The following is a 12,256-nucleotide window of genomic DNA, read 5'->3' as shown; positions in this document are numbered from 1 at the left end:
CCATTCTGATAGGTGTGTAGTGGTATCTCATTGTTTTAATTTGATATATGATGACATATGATGTGAACATCTTTTCATATGCTTACTGCCATTTGTATATATTCTTTGCTGAGGTGTCTGTTCATGTCTTGCCCATTTTAAAATTTGTGTTGTTCATCTTACTATTAAATTTTAAGGGGTTTTTTTTTTTTGTATTATTTTGGCTAACAGTCCTTTATCAGATTTGTCTTTTGAAAGTATTTTCTTCAAGTCTGTGGCTTCTCTCTCTCTTTTTTTCTTTCATTCTCTTTTGATATTGTCTTTCACAGAGCAGAAGTTTTTAATTTTAATGAAGTCCAGCTTATCAATTATTTCTTTCATGGACTGTGCCTTTGGTGTTGTATCTAAAAAGTCATCACTATACCCAAGGTCACCTAGATTTTCTCCTATGTTATTCCAGTACCGTTTGTTGAAAAGATTATCTTTGCTCCATTGTATCGCCTTTGCTTCTCTGTCAAAGATCAGCTGATTATATGGGTCTGTTTCTGGACTCTCTCTTCTGTTTTCTTGATCTGTTTGTCTGTTCTTTCAGCAGTACCACACACTATCTTGATTAGTGTTACTTTATAGTAATTCCTGAAGTTAGGAAGTGTCAGTTCTTTGACTTTCTTCTATTCCTTTAACATTGTGTTCTCTATTCTAGATCTTTTACCTCTTCATGTAAACTTGAGAATTAGCTTGTTTGAGAGTCATAAAATAACTTGCTGGAATTTTGATTGGGATTGCATTGAATATTTAGATCAAGGTGGGAAGAACTGACATCTTGACAATAATGAGTCTTACCATCTATGAACATGGAATATCTCCTTTATTTCGTTCTTTAATATCTTTCATCAGAGTTTTATAGTTTTCCTCATATAGATCTTATACATATTTTGTTAACTTTATACCTAAATACTTCATTTTGGTGGGGTCCTAATGTAAATGGTAATGTATTCTTAATTTTAGAATTCCACTTGTTCATTGCTGGTACATATGAAATGTGATTGACTTTATATTAACCTTGCATCCTGCAACCTTGCTACAATTGATTACTAGTTCCAGGAGTTTGGGGGTCTTTTTTTTTTTTTTTTTCCTACATAGATGATGATGGCATCTGTGAACAAAGATAGTTTTCTTCCTTCCTGATATGTATTCTTTTTATTTCCTTGTTGTGTCATATTGCATTAGCTGGGACTCCCACTACAATGTTGAAAAACAGTGATGAGAGGGGACATCCTTGCATTGTTCCTTAGCATGAAAACTTCAAGTTTTTTGCCATTAGGTATGATGTCAGCTATGGGTTTTTTGTAGATGTTCTTTATCAAGTTGAAGTGCTCCCTCCATTTGCCTTTCCTTTTACACTCTTTTTCCTTAAAGAGTGGTGCCTGGAAGACAATTTCTTTGCATCTCGAATCCTGTTTTGAGTCCCAAATTTGTAATCAACTCTGACCTATCAAAACTCTTTCTCAGTATTTTCACGCTTAATGGGATTTTACATCAGTCTTCAGTCTGCTGCTTGTTTCCCTCTTTTTTTCTTTTGCACAGTTATCCTGGACTACTCTTGCTCTTCATGAAGGCTTATGGTAGGAACATATGGGCGTCCTAGGATCTAAGTATTTCTTTTTCTACTTATTTTCTATTCCTTCTACTTATGCTGAGGGCTTGAGTTTTGTGTAGCTTCATTCGTTCTTTTTATTTTTTTTATCCTGTGACTTTGCCAACATCGCATATTAGTTCTACTTGTTTTGTTTTGTACACTCTTTGGATTTTCTGTCTAGATAGTCATGCCATCTGGATGCTTTCTGATATTTATGCTTTTTGTTTCTTTTTCTTGATTTATTGCACTGGCTATAACTAGTGAAATTTGTATTGAATAGAAGTGTGACAATGGATATTCTACTTTTGTTTTTGAGTACAGTGGAAAGTGTTTCATTTTTGACCATTAAGTATGATATTAGCTATAGGTTTTTAAAATATATGTCCTTTATCACATTGAGGAAGTTACGTGAGAGTTTTTTAATCATGAGCGCATTTTGAATTTTGTTATATGCCCTAAATGCATCTATTGAAATCATCATATAACTTTTCTTATTCTCTTAATATGGTGTATTACATTGATTTTTTTGAATGTTCAGCTAATCTTTAATTCTGGGAAAGCCCCAACTGATCATGATGTATTATCATTTTTATATAATTTTATATTTGATTTGCTGATATTCGGTTGAGGGTATTTTAATCTTTTTACCTGAAGGTAATTGGTCAATACTTCCTTTTTTGATAATGTCTTTTCTCAGGTTTTAGCATTATGATTAGCCTAATAAAATGAATTACCCTCTCTGTATCTAAAAAGAGTTTGGGAAAGATTAGTGTTATTTCTTCCTTAAATGTTTGATAGTATTTATCAATAAAGCCATTTAGGGCTTGAGTTTGCTTTGTGGGAAAGTTTCTGTTTTTGTGTAGCACTTAAATTTTTTTAAAAGTTAACTTTTTTGATGTGTAGTTTATATATAATAAAATTCACCAATTTTAAGTTTCTAGTTCAGATGAATGTAGTATAATATCTACAACAATCATGTACTGGTCTTTTTTTTTTTTCTTGTGATATTGATAGATTTTTTTTTTTTCGAATTTTATTTATTTTCTTATACAGGTTCTTATTAGTCATCCATTTTATACACATCAGTGTATACATGTGAATCCCAATCTCCCAATTCATCACACCACCACCACCACCCCCCACCGCTTTCCTCCCTTGGTGTCCATACGTTTGTCCTCTACATCTGTGTCTCAATTTCTGCTGCAAATCGGTTCATCTGTACCATTTTTCTAGATTCCACATATATGCGTTAATATACGATATTTGTTTTTCTCTTTCTGACTTACTTCACTCTGTATGACAGTCTCTACATCCATCCACCTCTCTACAAATGACCCCATTTCGTTCCTTTTTATAGCTGAGTAATATTCCATTGTATATATGTACCACACCTTCTTTATCCATTCGTCTGTTGATGGGCATTTAGGTTGATTCCATGACGTGGCTATTGTAAATAGTGCTGCAGTGAACATTGGGGTGCATGTGTCTTTTTGAATTATGGTTTTCCCTGGGTATATGCCCAGTAGTGGGATTGCTGGGTCATATGGTAATTCTATTTTTAGGTTTTTTAAGGAACCTCCATACTGTTCTCCATAGTGGCTGTATCAATTTACATTCCCACCAACAATGCAAGACGGTTCCCTTTTCTCCACACCCTCTCCAGCATTTGTTGTTTGTAGATTTTCTGATGATGCCCATTCTAACTGGTGTGAGGTGATACCTCATTGTAGTTTTGATTTGCATTTCTCTAATAATTAGTGATGTTGAGCATCTTTTCATGTGCTTCTTGGCCATCCGTATGTCTTCTTTGGAGAAATGTCTATTTAGGTCTTCTGCCCATTTTTGGATTGGGTTGTTTGTTTTTTTAATATTGAGCTGCATGAGCTGTTTATATATTTTAGAGATTAATCCTTTGTCCGTTGATTCGTTTGCAAATATTTTTTCCCATTCTGAGGGTTGTCTTTTCATCTTGTTTATGGTTTCCTTAGCTGTGCAAAAGCTTTGAAGTTTCATTAGGTCCCATTTGTTTATTTTAATTTTTATTTCCATTACTCTAGGAGGTGGATCAAAAAAGATCTTGCTGTGATTGATGTCAAAGAGTGTTCTTCCTATGTTTTCCTCTAAGAGTTTTATAGTATCTTGTCTTACATTTAGGTCTCTAATCCATTTTGAGTTTATTTTTGTGTATGGTGTTAAGGAGTGTTCTAATTTCATTCTTTAACATGTAGCTGTCCAGTTTTCCCAGCACCACCTATTGAAGAGACTGTCTTTTCTCCATCGTATATCCTTGCCTCCTTTGTCATAGATTAGTTGACCATAGGTGCGTGGGTTTATCGCTGGGCTTTCTATCCTGTTCCATTGATCTATATTTCTGTTTTTGTGACAGTACCATATTGTCTTGATTACTGTAGCTTTGTAGTATAGTCTGAAGTCAGGGAGTCTGATTCCTCCAGCTCCGTTTTTTTCCCTCAAGACCACTTTGGCTATTCGGGGTCTTTTGTGTCTCCATACAAATTTTAAGACTTTTTGTTCTAGTTCTGTAAAAAATGCCATTGGTAATTTGATAGGGATTGCATTGAATGTGTAGATTGCTTTGGGTAGTACAGTCATTTTCACAATATTGATTCTTCCAATCCAGGAATGTGGTATATCTCTCCATCTGTTTGTATCATCTTTAATTTCTTTCATCAGTGTCTTATAGTTTCCTGCATACAGGTCTTTTGTCTCGCTAGGTAGGTTTATTCCTAGGTATTTTATTCTTTCTGTTGCAGTGGTGAATGGGAGTGTTTCCTTAATTTCTCTTTCAGATTTTTCATCATTAGTGTATAGGAATGCAAGAGATTTCTGTGCATTAATTTTGTATCTTGCAACTTTACCAAATTCATTGATGAGCTCTAGTAGTCTTCTGGTGGCATCTTCAGGATTCTCTGTGTATAGTATCATGTCATCCGCAAACAGTGACAGTTTTACTTCTTCTTTTCCAATTTGTATTCCTTTTATTTCTTTTTCTTCTCTGATTGCCGTGGCTAGGACTTCCAAAACTATGTTGAATAATAGTGGTGATAGTGGACATCCTTGTCTTGTTCCTGATCTTAGAGGAAATGCTTTCAGTTTTGCACCATTGAGAATGATGTTTGCTGTGGGTTTGTCATATATGGCCTTTATTATGTTGAGGTAGGTTCCCTCTATGCCCACTTTCTGGAGCGTTTTTATCATAAATGGGTGTTGAATTGTGTCAAAAGCTTTTTCTGCATCTATTGAGATGATCATATGGTTTTTCTTCTGCGATTTGTTAATATAGTATATCACATTGATTGATTTGTGTATATTGAAGAATCCTTGCGTCCCTGGGATAAATCTCACTTGATCATGGTGTATGATTCCTTTAATGTGTTGTTGGATTCTGTTTGCTAGTATTTTGTGGAGGATTTTTGCATCAATATTCATCAGTGATATTGGTCTGTAATCTCTTTTTGTAGTATCTTTGTCTGGTTTTGGTAGCAGGGTGATGGTGGCCTCATAGAATGAGTTTGGGAGTGTTCCTTCCTCTGCATTTTTTGGGAAGAGTTTGAGAAGGATGGGTGTTAGCTCTTCTCTAAATGTTTGATAGAATTCACCTGTGAAGCCATCTGGTCCTGGACTTTTGTTTGTTGGAAGATTTTTAATCACAGTTTCAATTTCATTACTTATGATTGGTCTGTTCATATTTTCTATTTCTTCCTAGTTCAGTCTTGGAAGGTTATACCTTTCTAAGAATTTGTCCATTTCTTCCAGGTTGTCCATTTTATTGGCATAGAGTTGCTTGTAGTAATCTCTTAGGATGCTTTGTATTTCTGCGGTGTCCGTTGTAACTTCTCCTTTTTCATTTCTAATTTTATTGATTTGAGTCCTCTCCGTCTTTTTCTTGATGAGTCTGGCTAATGGTTTATCAATTTTGTTTATCTTCTCAAAGAACCAGCTTTTAGTTTTTATTGATCTTTGCCATTGTTTTCTTTGTTTCTATTTCTGCTCTGCTCTTTATGATTTCTTTCCTTCTGCTAACTTTGGGTTTTGTTTGTTCTTCTTTCTCTAGTTCCTTTAGGTGTAAGGTTAGATTGTTTATTTGAGATTTTTCTTGTTTCTTGAGGTAGGCTTGTATAGCTATAAACTTCCCTCTTAGAACTGCTTTTGCCACATCCCATAGGTTTTGGATCATCGTGTTTTCATTGTCATTTGTCTCTAGGTATTTTTTGATTGCCTCTTTGATTTCTTCAGTGATCTCTTGATTATTTAGTAACGTATTGTTTAGCCTCCATGTGTTTGTGTTTTTTACGGTTTTTTTCCCTGTAGTTCATTTCTAATCTCATAGCGTTGTGGTCAGAAAAGATGCTTGATATGATTTCAGTTTTCTTAAATTTACTGAGGCTTGATTTGTGACCCAAGGTGTGATCTATCCTGGAGAATGTTCCGTGCGCACTTGAGAAGAACGTGTAATCTGCTGTTTTTGGATGGAATGTCCTATAAGTATCAATTAAATCTATCTGGTCTATTGTGTCATTTAAAGCTTCTGTTTCCTTATTTATTTTCATTTTGGATGATCTGTCCATTGGTGTAAGTGAGGTGTTAAAGTCCCCCACTATTATTGTGTTACTGTCGATTTCCTCTTTTATAGCTGTTAGCAGTTGCCTTATGTATTGAGGTGCTCCTATGTTGGGTGCATATATATTTATAATTGTTATATCTTCTTCTTGGATTGATCCCTTGATCATTATGTAGTGTCCTTCTTTGTCTCTTGTAACATTCTTTATTTTAAAGTCTATTTTATCTGATATGAGTATAGCTACTCCAGCTTTCTTTTGATTTCCGTTTGCATGGAATATCTTTTTCCACCCCCTCACTTTCAGTCTGTATGTGTCCCTAGGTCTGAAGTGGGTCTCTTGTAGACAGCATATATATGGGTCTTGTTTTTGTATCCATTCAGCAAGCCTGTGTCTTTTGGTTGGAGCATTTAATCCATTGACGTTTAAGGTAATTATCGCTATGTATGTTCCTATGACCATTTTCTTAATTGTTTTGGGTTTGTTTTTGTAGGTCCTTTTCTTCTCTTGTGTTTCACACTTAGAGAAGTTCCTTTAGCATTTGTTGTAGAGCTGGTTTGGTGGTGCTGAATTCTCTTAGCTTTTGCTTGTCTGTAAAGCTTTTGATTTCTCCATCGAATCTGAATGAGATCCTTGCCGGGTAGAGTAATCTTGGTTGTATGTTCTTCCCTTTCATCACTTTAAGTATATCATGCCACTCCCTTCTGGCTTGTAGAGTTTCTGCTGAGAAATCAGCTGTTAACCTTATGGGAGTTCCCTTGTATGTTATTTGTCATTTTTCCCTTGCTGCTTTCAATAATTTTTCTTTGTCTTTAATTTTTGCCACTTTGATTACTATGTGTCTCGGCGTGTTTCTCCTTGGGTTTATCCTGTATGAGACTCTCTGCGCTTCTTGGACTTGGGTGGCTATTTCCTTTCCCATGTTAGGGAAGTTTTCGACTATAATCTCTCCAAATATTTTCTCTGGTCCTTTCTCTCTCTCTTCTCCTTCTGGGACCCCTATAATGCGAATGTTGTTGCGTTTAATGTTGTCCCAGAGGTCTCTTAGGCTGTCTTCATTTCTCTTCATTCTTTTTTCTTTAATCTGTTCCACAGCAGTGAATTCCACCATTCTGTCTTCCAGGTCACTTATCCGTTCTTCTGCCTCAGTTATTCTGCTATTGATTCCTTCTAGTGTATTTCTCATTTCAGTTATTGTATTGTTCATCTCTGTTTGTGTGTTCTTTAATTCTTCTAGATCTTTGTTAAACATTTCTTGCATCTTCTCAATCTTTGCCTCCATTCTTTTTCCGAGGTCCTGGATCATCTTCACTATCATTATTTTGAATTCTTTTTCTGGAAGGTTGCCTATCTCCACTTCATTTAGTTGTTCTTCTAGGGTTTTATCTTGTTCCTTTATCTGGTACATATCCCTCTGCCTTTTCATCTCGTCTGTCTTTTTGTGAATGTGGTTTTTGCTCCACAGGCTGCAGGATTGTAGTTCTTCTTGCTTCTACTGTCTGCCCTCTGGTGGATGAGGCTATCTAAGAGGCTTGTGCAGGTTTCCTGATGGAAGGGACTGGTCATTGGCAGATGTTTGTTATCAAGGTAATCTGACCTCAAAATATAGTTAGGGATGTTCCCTTTTCATCTGCTTTTTGGAAGAGTTTATATAGAACTGATACTGTTTCTTCCTTAAATACTAAATAAAATTCACCACTGAAACCAGTTTCTTTAATAGCTATAGGGCTATTGAGGTTTTCCATTTCTTCTTGTGTGAGTATTTGTGTATCTTTTAAGGACTTTGTCCCTCTCATCTGAGTTGTGGAATGTATTAGTACAAATTTGTAATATTTCCTTGTTTTCCTTTAATGTTTATAGGATCTGTATTCATGTTCCCACTTTTATTTCTGAGATTGGAAATGATTCTTATATAATTTTCTCCTTATCAATCTAGCTAGAAGTTTGTGAATTTTGTTGATTGTTTCAAAGACATGACTTTTGGTTTCACTAATTTTTTTCCTTATTGTTTTTCTGTTTTCTAGTGTACTAATTTTGAATTTCATCTTTATTATTTCCTTCCTGCTGCTTATTTTGGGTTTAATTCACTAATTTTCTAGTTTTTTTATGGGGGAAGCTTAGATTATTGCTTTGAAGACCATTTTTTTCTTTTCTAATACATGCGTTTAATGCTGTCAGTCTCTCTAAGCACCACTTTAGTTATATCCCACAGTGTTTAATATGTTGAGTTTTCGTTTTCATTTACTTCACAGTATTTTCTAATTTTCCTTGTGATTTCTTTTTTGACCCATGTGTTGTTTAGTAATGCGTTGTTTAATTTCCAAACATTTAGGGATTTTCTATTAGATTAATTTGGGATTAATTCTTTGTCATCTCAGTACATATTTTGCATGATTTCAGTCGTTTTAAATTTATTGAAACCTGTTTTATGGCCTAGAATAGCATTTATCTTGTTGAATGTTTGGTCTGTACTTGGAAAGAATGTGTTCCCTTGTTGGGCAGAGTGTTCTATAAATGTCAGGTTAAGTTAGCTGATGGTGTTATTCACGCCCTCCATATCTTTACTCTTTTCTGTCTACTTGTTGTATGCATAACTAAGAGAGGAGTGTTGAAGTGTCCAAATATAAATTTGGATTTGTCTTTTTCTCCTTTGAGTATGTTATTGTTTTCTCCCCCACATGTATTTTAAAACTGTTAGCCAAGGACATATACGTTTAGGATTATTATATTGTTTTAATAAATTGATCCCTTTAACATTATGAAAATATGTCACTTCATCCCTGGTTACATTCCTTTTTCTAAAATCTATTTTGTTCAATAATGACATAGCCACTCTAGATGTCCTTTGATTAGTCATTGGATGTTATTTATCTTTTTCTGTCCTTTTAGGTTTAGCCAGTGTTCCTTTGTGTTTAAAGTGGGTTTCTTGTAGATAGCATATAGTTATCTCCAATTCCACAATCTGTCTTTTAATTGGGTATTTTGACCACTTACATTTAACTAATTATTAAGATGTTTGGTGTTAAATCTACCCCCTTGTTATTGTTTTCTATTTGTCCCACCTGCTCTTTATTTCCTTTTTACACTTTTTTTCTGCCTTCTTTTGGATTAATTTAGTTTTTGAGTGATTCCATTTTCATCTTTACCATTGGCTTATTAGTTAAACCTCTTTTGCTTAATTTTTTTTCTCATTGTTGTTGTAGGGTTTACAGTTCATGCCTTTAACTTGTCACAGCCTGTCTTGAAATGATAAGATACTGCTTCACGTATGTGGAAGAAAGAACTTACATCTATGTATTCAATACTTCCCCTTCCTTCCTCCCCTCCTTGGTGCTATTGTTGTCTTACATTTTATTTCTACAAAGGCTATAAACTCCATTATATGTTGTTATTATTTTTGCTTTAACTACTGAGTCATATGTATGTGTATAAATGCATAACTTCAGAAGCTGTTTATTTATTTATTTTTAGTGTTGTAGGTCAGTTATACTTAAAAACAAACAAACAGACTTACAGAAAACCTGATCAGATTTGTGGTTACCAGAGGCAGGGGTATGGAGAGGGAGAATGTGGTCAAAAGGTACAAACTGCCAGTGGTCAAAAGGTACAGACTGCCAGTTATAAGATAAATGAGTACTAGGAGTGTAATTATAACATGATTAATATAATTAACACTGCTGTATGTTATATATGAAAGTTGTTAAGAGAGTAAATCCTGAGAGTTCTCGTCACAAGGAAAAAATATTTTTTCTTTTTCCTTTATTTTGTATGAGATGATGGATTTTCACTAAACTTAATTGTGGTAATCATTTCATGATGTATATAAGCCAAATCATTATGCTGTACACTTAAACTTACACATTGCTATATGTCAGTTATATCTCAATAAAACTGAAAGAAAATATTGGTAAAGTCATTTTCAGTCAACACTTAAAAGGTTTTTTAAAAACTGTGGTAAAATACAGCATACATTTTACCATTTTTAACTGTTTTTAAGTATATAGTTCAGTAATGTTATACAATGTTATGCATTGCAACCAATCTTGAGAACTTTTTCCTATTCATTAAATAACCACTTCTCATTTCCCCTGGCAAAGCAGGCACAACCATTCTACTTTCTGTTTCTATGAATCTGACTGCTCTAGATACTGCACATAAGTGGAATTGTACAGTATTTGTCTTTTTATAACTGACTTATTTCACTTAGCATAATGTCCTTAAGATTCATCCATGTTATAGCATGTATAAGAATTTCCTTTCTTCTTAAGGCTGAATAATATTCTACTGCATGTTTATACAATATTTTGTTTAGCATTTCATTCTTCAATGGACATTTGGGTTTCCACCTTTTGGCTATTGTGAATAATGCTGCTATATGAACATAAGTGTATAAATGTTTCTTTGAGACCCTTCTTTTAATTTTTTTGGATATAGACCCAGAAGTGGTCTTGCTGGATCATGTGGTAATTCTATTTTTAATTTTTTGAGGAACCACCATTCAGTTTTCCATAGCAGCTATACCATTTTACATTCCTATCAGCAATGTACAAGGGTTCCAGTTTCTCCACATCCTTGTCAACACTTGTTATTTTCTGATTTTTTGATAGTAGTCATTCTGATAGGTGTGAGGTGATATCTCATAGTGGTTTTGATTGGCATTTCCTTAATCATTAGTGATGTTGAGTATCTTTTCATAAGCTTTTTGGCCATTAGTATATCTTCTTGGAGAAGTGTCTGTTCAAGTCTTTTGCCCATTTTGAATCAGTTTGTTTTTGCTGTTTAGTTGTAGGAGTTCTTTATATATTCTGGATCTTAATCCCTTATCAGATATATGACTTGCAAATATTTTTTCCCATTTCGTAGGTTGCCTTTTCACTCTGTTGATTGTAGTCTTTGATGCACAGCAGTTTTAAATTTTGATATAGTCTGATTTATATATTTTTACGTTTGTTGCCTGTGCTTTTGGTATCATGTGCAGGAAATCATTGCCAAATCCAATGTCATGAAGCTTTTCCTTTATCTTTTCTTCTAAGAGGTTTGTAGTTTTAGCTCTTACATTTGGATCTTTGACCCATTTTGAGTTAATTTTTATATATGTTACCAGGTAAGGGCCCAACTTTATTCTTTGGCATGTGTATATCCAGTTTTTCCAATAGTGTTTGTTGAGAAGACTGTTCTTTCCCCATAGAATGATCTTGGTACCTTTGTCAAAAATCATTTGACCTTGTATGTGAGGATTTATTTCTGGGCTCTCTACTGCAATTGGTCTGTATGTCTGTCTTTATGCCAGTACCATGCTGTTTCGAGTACTAGAGCTTTGTAATAAGTTTTGAAATCAGAAAATGTGAGGCCAATGTTGTTTTTCAAGATTACTTTGGCTATTTGGGGTCCCTTGAGATTCTGTATGAATTTTAGAATGGGCTTTCCTATATCTGCAAAACATTCTGTTGGAATTTTGATAGGGATTGCATTGAATCTGTAGATTGCTTTGGGTAGTATTAACATCTTAACAATATTAAGTCTTGAAATTCATGGCTAAAAGATGCCTTTCCATTTATTTGTGGTTTGTTTAATATCATTCAGCAGCATTTTGAACTTCTCAGGTAGTCAGTCATATTTTAAAGAAATTTAAAAAGGAAAAAAATTATTTTATAAATATTGTCATTTTTACCATTTTTCTCTTCATTTATCTCTGCATCCCTTCATTAGAATCAAGTTTTCTTCTGGTTTCATTTTTCTTCTGTCTGAAAATCTTTAACGTTTCTTGTGGTGAATGAACTAGGTGAATGCAGACTCCTGGAAGCCAAGTGATTGAGGTATATCACGAAGGAGGGAATGCTCAATCTTGTTGATAGGTCCAGAAATGTGAGCAATGAGAATTGACCATTAGATTTAATAACTTGTAATATGAAGTCTATTCTGATGAAAAGAAATGATTAAACAAAGGAAATTAAATTCTGTTCAGACATCCATTTATTAAATACACATTCTCATGGATTCAGCAATCCTAGGAATTTGATCGAAAGAGGCAGTTATTCAAAGTAGGCATAAAGGTTAATTG

The 12,256-nt window shown here is 34.1% G+C and overlaps 1 protein-coding gene across 6 annotated transcripts in view; it reads left to right on the top strand.

Moving 5' to 3' along the window:
• The window catches only part of FBXW11 (F-box and WD repeat domain containing 11), a 128,999-nt gene that overhangs the window by 60,483 nt on the left and 56,260 nt on the right, over window positions 1-12,256 (top strand). The gene's annotated exons all lie outside the window — the stretch shown is intronic.

Source organism: Eubalaena glacialis, chromosome 4, assembly GCF_028564815.1.
Source record: "Eubalaena glacialis isolate mEubGla1 chromosome 4, mEubGla1.1.hap2.+ XY, whole genome shotgun sequence".
Taxonomy (NCBI): domain Eukaryota; kingdom Metazoa; phylum Chordata; class Mammalia; order Artiodactyla; family Balaenidae; genus Eubalaena; species Eubalaena glacialis.
Note: the sequence above shows the minus strand (reverse complement) of the source record. Positions and strands in the feature narration are given on the sequence as shown.